The 7,258-nt window shown below is 31.7% G+C and overlaps 1 long non-coding RNA gene across 1 annotated transcript; it reads right to left on the minus strand.

Moving 5' to 3' along the window:
- Positions 1-215: 215 nt before the first annotated feature.
- Positions 216-989, minus strand: LOC133789780 (uncharacterized). Its single transcript, XR_009873701.1, has 3 exons — positions 891-989; positions 506-621; positions 216-379 (listed from the first exon to the last, which is right to left on the minus strand). It is a non-coding gene; the product is annotated as an uncharacterized LOC133789780 (long non-coding RNA).
- Between the last annotated feature and the right edge of the window lie 6,269 nt (positions 990-7,258).

Genomic DNA, 7,258 nt, shown 5'->3' on the forward strand with positions numbered 1-7,258 from the left:
AATACTAAATCAATACTCCAAAAACACAAGTAACAAATGAATAAAGACTTACTTACAAATTTTTAATAATAATTCTAAATATTAAATTTATTTCATCTTAAATTTTAAAGTAATATATTATATATTCTTTTGTAATATTTTTTTTAAAAAAAAAAAGTCATATATAATAGTTTAGGTGCATTTAATCATCTTTAAACATATATGAACTTATTGCTTGCATTAAATCATAAATTTCAGATTCCTTAATATTAGCTCCAAATCTTTTCAAACCAGCCTTAAGTTCTTCAAAAGTGATTTGACCACTACTGTCAGTGTCTATCATTTTGAACATTTCTTTTAGGCCAGCAATTTCTTCTTCAGATAAGCTCTCTGCAATTACCTGCCAAAAAAAGGGGAAAGAAATGAGTTGAATAATTACAAGTCATCTATTAATTTAATTTAGGTATATGACTATCAATTATTTGGCTTCAAACCATTCACTTATTTAATACATAAAGTGACTTACTCTAATAGCCATTTTCTTGAGCTTGTTCATTGTAGAGAATTACTTCAATCGACTTAATATTGCAGAATCGAGAGGCTTGTCAGGAGCCACACCACCAACTTGAACCCAGGGATGGCCTGTGAGACATATAAACAAAAGTTCAACAGTGCAAACAGAATGTTGTGCCTAAGAACACCTTGATATAGAATTATACATAAGCAAAAAATTATGACAATTGTTGAACAAAAATGATGAGAATAATTATTTATAAAGCAGCTGAAATGAATAACAGATGCTTTTTCAAAAAGCTTTGCTCAACAATAATTGCAACCCTTTAATTTCAGTAGCAACACAGGTCAAACACAAAAATTGTAATTATGAAAGCAAACCAGTGACAGAAACTCACACAAAACATCATGTGCAGATATCCACCTTTTGGGATCTCGAATAAGCATTTTCCTTACTAAATCTTTGGCACCTTTAGAAATACGAGGCCATGGGTCTGTTGAAAATTCTAGGTCACCATGTAATACTTCTTCAAATATCCCTTGCTCGCTCTCTATTGAAACCAAGGGGAAATTAAAAAGGTCACAAAATACACATACAGAGACACAAATAGAAACACAGATACTAAATACAACAATGACTAACAAGAAGCATCTTTAAAAATCCTACCAGTCCAAAATGGAGGCACTCCACTTAACACTAAATCACTAAATCTCTCTCCTGCAAATGGGAATTGAAAAATAATAACATATTTTTTATTAGCTTCTCATACAAATTATGGATCAGATCTAGTTCTATGTTGTGTTAAACAAGCACAACAATGCATCATATAGCCGGAGAATAGCTTTCCATTAACAGTTGCATTCATTAAATAACCCTTACAAGCTGCATACAGAACAAGGAAAAAATAAAGTGTTATTAAGGCCTTTTTAATAATGTTATGTTATGAAGACATAAAAGTAACAGAGTTTTCTGGACATTACAAGTGGGAATCCCCTTGCGAAGAGCCCAAGACCCACAACAGAAACTAGTAGCACGATTATAATAGGACTAAATAAGCTATTTATGAAGAAATTTTTGCTCTTTTGGCTAGACTATACGCTGATATTTTTCTTTTCATAATGTAAAAATTTTATTGTCTTATTCTTTGTGGCATTTCTAATTTCTAATTTCTAATTCATGTTGATTACAACTTATAGTTTAGTCCCTTCACTTATCTTCTTTAATCTCTCTTTTCAATCTGAATATGATTCAAACCACTTGTAAAAAAATTTGACTTAAATTAATTGTATATTTATATAAATAATTTTTACACAAACATAATTCATTATATGTATAGTTTCATGATTCCATCCTTGAAACAAAGAGTGCAATAAATATTAAATCTGTAGACTTCAGCAATTGATGTATAGTGCAATAATTCATTATATGTATAGTTCATGATACTCAATAACTTCAGATTTTGATTTTTCAATTTGATCTCTCACTAAGAGGTAGGCTTGGGAATAGTATTATCGAGGTCTTGACGGTCATGGTGGGAATAGTATTATCTAAGCACATCTAGTTTCTCACAAACCATACTCCTTTACTCATTCGAAGATATTCAAAATATACTTACTAGTTACTTAGAAGATATTCAAAGTCATCCATAAAAATAAAAATAAAAGAGTCAAACTTATCAAAGTGAAAAAGGGCACTGAGAGTTTTAAAGTGGGAAATTGATCAAATATACAATTCATAGAGGAATGCTTAAAGACCATAGATGACACTAGAGGGTCAACAAAAAATCATCTAAGCACAAGCTCATGTCCAACTACTCTTCAGAATGGTGCTTGTTAAAAGACTAAAAAATCTTCTAAAGCTAGCTGGGTATTTCTACAATGAAACATTTTTTAATCTCCTCCACCACTATACATCATAAAACATGACATCTCAATTCAAAGTATTACTAAATTAACTACACACAAGAAACATTTGGAGAAGATATTTCAGCAATAGTAGCCTCATCAGCAGTAACACATACAGACACATACACATATTTTGAAAATCAAACTACATTTACCATTGTATAGCTCACATATATCATTTTAAAAATTAAACCATTGTCCCAAAATTATCAACATCTGCCAAGTTGATGGTATGGTAGTAATAACCTGATATGCCAGAAATCAAAATCTACTCTCCACAGTCTACACAAGTAGAAAAATAACTGTATTCAAATGAGGGATGCTAAATTTCACTTTCCCAATTGCCCAAAACAGAAGCCACCACAACATAGAAACTTCCAAAAAAAAATAAGAACCAAATGTCAAATTGATTGGTCTTTGATATAAACTTGTCTCGAGAGGAATAAGTAAAGGATAGTTACTTCTAAGAAATACCTGTGAGGCAGAAAGCTTTCTCACAAAGCCATGAAAATATTAATCAGGGTAAGGGAATTGTAAGTCAACCATTTATGATTTTTTTTCTCATTCTTAAGTAATGAGAATATCAATAAAACTCGCATTTTTTAAACTTTAAATCAAACCAGGAATGCATGTAAAACAAAGAATAAAAATTGTTATGATTTTGCTAAAATAATTGGCCATACTCTGAACCTCCTACCTGCAATGTGATATCTAAACTTTCTAACCTTATTATGATTTTGCTAAATTAATTAGCCATACATTTGCCCTGTCTATTTAAACTGCTTTATACCATGGTAGTATGTGGAAGCTAGTCTTGAATGAATTCACTAGCACAAAAAAATGAAACCAAAATGGCAGATACCAAGACTACACAATATCCAAAAAGAGAATTTTACAGTTATGTTCTATAAATAATTTTGGTCACAGTTATTTGCACTTTTTACATTTTGAATAATAAAATATTGTATTTAGACTATTTCCTGTAATTAGAATCCACATACGCTTCAGGTGACTGTACAAAACATGCTCTTGCAATTTCATAAAAAACTAATCATCGTAGAGTGCCGCTTTAAAGTTACTCAAATTTAAAGAAATAAAATAATCAAACATTCAAAGTGAGAAGTGAAAACTTTGAATGAAACGCCAAGCTTGGAAATCAAATTGATCAAATTGATTACATGAAAAGAAATCAAATTGATCAAAATATGAATACCACAAGACCTGTGATCAATCAAACTCCAAAACCATAATCAAAATAATTAAATAATTCATGAGCACAAGTCAGATAATGGGATATGCTGAAACTTACCATGAAGTGCAGTGGAAAGATTTCCATTGGAAATGTAATCATATATGAGCAGCTTCTCATCTACAGACCATTAGTAAGCTTTAAAAGTTACAACATTAGGATGCCTTAGCTTCCCAATTGCTTCTACTTCTGTCTGAAACTCCTTAAACCTTTGGGAACCTCCTTCCCCTAGTCTTCTCACGGCTAATGTTTGTCCCTCTTCAAGAACAACTTTATAAACAATCTCAATTCCACTCTTTCCAAGAACAAAAGCAAAGGCCTTTAGAAGCTCATCCAGATCAAAAGCCACCTGGGTATCCAACGCCACAAGATCATACTACTCTACATTTTCTGATAGAGTCTCAGACTCATCTTTCCTGAAGCACAAGCACTCCTTTCTTCCCTTCCCTCCCTTACCAAAACCATGACCATGTTCATCCTTTCGACCTCTACAAGAACAAATCCTTGTGTAACAATAAGAGAAAAGCAGCCCAACAAGGCATATACCAATTATATCACATACTATTATAGCAATGACACCACCCTTACTTAAACCTTTGGCTTTTTCACTCTTTCCAGAATCAGAAGCAGCCCAACAAAGCCTGTCGCCACGTCGATTTTGGGGCAAAAGTCATCTCGAGCGGCTGGAGGATAGTACATCTGCTGGTTCGCACGCATCGTAGCCATCCGCAGTCATCCCCGAGTCCCTAAGTCCTTGCCCTCTATAACTGTGCCAATCGAGCCTGCCCCGCCTGCGCCGATCGAGCCCCACTAGACTTCTGCCAACGTCTCGGTGATAGATGAACTCCAAAAAAAAAAAGCGATGAGGAGGTGGTTCAGTCCGAGAGAGGAGGAGGAGGAGGAGGTGGTGATAAGGTTGAGTCAATGGGTATAGCAGGAAGAGAAAGGAAAATGGGACGGGAAAATGGGTATAGCATGAAGGAAAATGAGACAAGGAGAGAAAGAGATGAAAATGGGAGTCTACTGTACATAATAGGGAAAGACTTAGGCATTTACTTTACACTTTGCCGCTTTTTTTTCACTTTGCCGCGTGTTACTTTACTGATTTACTTTATATATATATATACTATAATACTTTTTTAAATATATTACAATTATGTGTTATTGAAAGGGGGTTTTGTTGTAGTGTGGAAAATCCTTGGGGACATTGGCACCCTCTTCCCATATAAATTAAGACAATTGTCACCTACATCTACATAGTCAAAGAGTCATTTAACTAGCTCCTTGTATATAGGGGTAATCCACCCTGAGATATGCCCTGAATCCAGCATCTCGTACCATTGTTTTATGTTCATCCGATAAAGTATCCACTATCCTCACGATCCTTTCAAATGAGCACCGATTAATCATTTCACATGAATCAACTTCAAAACCCCCTTCATCATCTTCGTTGCTCTCATCCTCTGCATTTCCATTTGTCTCATCTAATTCAGAAGGTGTATCCTCCTTCTACTTATAAGACTTACTTGTCAACCCCAAATTGAAAGCGACCTTCTACTTTCTAGCTAAAGCCTTTTGCATCTAAGAACAAAAACCAAATGACAATGAATCATTCATCCTATCTAAATGATAAGGGGGAATATTTTTTCAAATAATAAATAGGGAACCATAGCTCAACATTTTGAAGCCTATTTTGCTCTCTTAATAAAGTCTCCATTAGGCCTCTTCAGATTGAATTTTTGCCAAAGTTTCTTTCTCGGAAAACATAGAATACAATACGTATAATAAAACAACCCCTACTATCTTTAAATTTAGTATCCACTAACCAATTCACCAAAAATTCTAATAGAAAACCCACATCAATTTTGTCACTTTATCCTTCTTATCAGCAAATTCATCCTTTTCAGCAACAGCTTCGCATTTTTGTTTAACCATCATTTCACTAGATAACAAATTAATAAGAAGACATAAAAAAAAAAATACAGTATTCATTTTAAACTAGGGCCCAAACTAGAATCTCTGTATCCTACAAGAAATATAAGTAAACACTTTGACATACTGAACAATATAACTAAACACTTGCTAATTCTTTGCCTTACAATAAATCTTCTTAGCAAAGAAGGAGATAGATTTCTATTCGAGTAGCAATGCTATACTCCCCTAGCAATGTAATCACAAAGATAATAAGATAATTAAAGAAAAAAATAACAAAAAGCTAATGTGTGTGTGCATATATTGAAAACTACATATACATACATTTTATCCATTTAAGCCATGAATAGACATATATAAACACAAAAAATTTTGAAAAATGTAACAAAAAATCATATCCAAGCTATACTTCCTAAATTACCATTCTCACAAAACTATAGAGATTATAATTGGTTGATATATGTCAAGTATTCATGAATATGTAAAGCAAATGGTTTCTAAGTTTCTTCAGCTAGCAAGGCTTTTACATATGTAGGACATTATGGAATTTGATTCTGGGCATTGGAACTAATGGATTAAAAGTCAAAACAAGATATTTTGTAATCTAAAATTTACTTAATATTAAAAGACATCATGTTCTAGTACTAAAAATGATTGAAAGATAGGACAATAATGGAAGAAACTTTGCCAAATTCGAATGTGATCATTTGTACAAAACAAAACTAAATAAAAAGATAAAGTCTTAGCAGGGACATGTCATCAAACAATTTATATGCACTTCTAAATTAAAGAGCTAACATGGGAGATTTCACTCAACTTTTTGATTGCTTAATGATATCGCCCTAATAAACTCATAAGCAGTCGCAGTAGTGATCGAGCTATGTTGTATCCACAGAGAGACAAATACATGTAAAAGGAAATATTAGTAAATTAAAATAAGTAACTTTGAAATATTGTATCTTTGAGAAAAAAAAAATGATTTTGTAAAATTAAACATTAAATTAAGAAGAATTAGAATCAGAAAGAGAATATGGAAGGCACAAGTTTCATTCATGCAAACATATATATTTTAATAAAAATTAATGTATTCAACCCTACTATAATTCTACATCATTAATTATAGTTGGAAAATATATATAATAAAGCTCACCTTAAAATATGTTCTTAATTAAATTTATACTAACTTCTAATTTAAAAATCTATCATATTATATACTTTAGAGCGACAAAATACTAATGGTAGAATGCAGTAAAAAGCATATAATATAACAAATATCCTAAATTAAATCAATAGTCTAAATTATATAAGAAGAGCATGACTAGACTTATGTAAAAAACACCAATAAACTTAGAATAAAAATTAGAAGAAAAATAACAAATATATGTAAATGAAGAACAAAGATAATCAATATATTAAAGATATAATGTCAAACATGAACTCTACTCAACCATTTCCACAAGAAAAATTAGCCAAAAATAGGCATTATTTTCACTCAAAAAGTATAAAAGAAAAAAAGGAATTAATTGTATTTCTCTCTAACTCTACTCTCTACTTTTATTTCCACAATATGATGTCTTTTTCACTACATTTGGGTCTCTATTTATAGTAAAAATAAGACCCAAAATATGACAAAATTGTGTACAAAAGAAGTGGAAAAATTGCTTCATATTCTGGTTAGCT

This window comes from Humulus lupulus, chromosome 7 (genome assembly GCF_963169125.1).
Source record: "Humulus lupulus chromosome 7, drHumLupu1.1, whole genome shotgun sequence".
NCBI classification, from domain to species: Eukaryota; Viridiplantae; Streptophyta; class Magnoliopsida; order Rosales; family Cannabaceae; genus Humulus; species Humulus lupulus.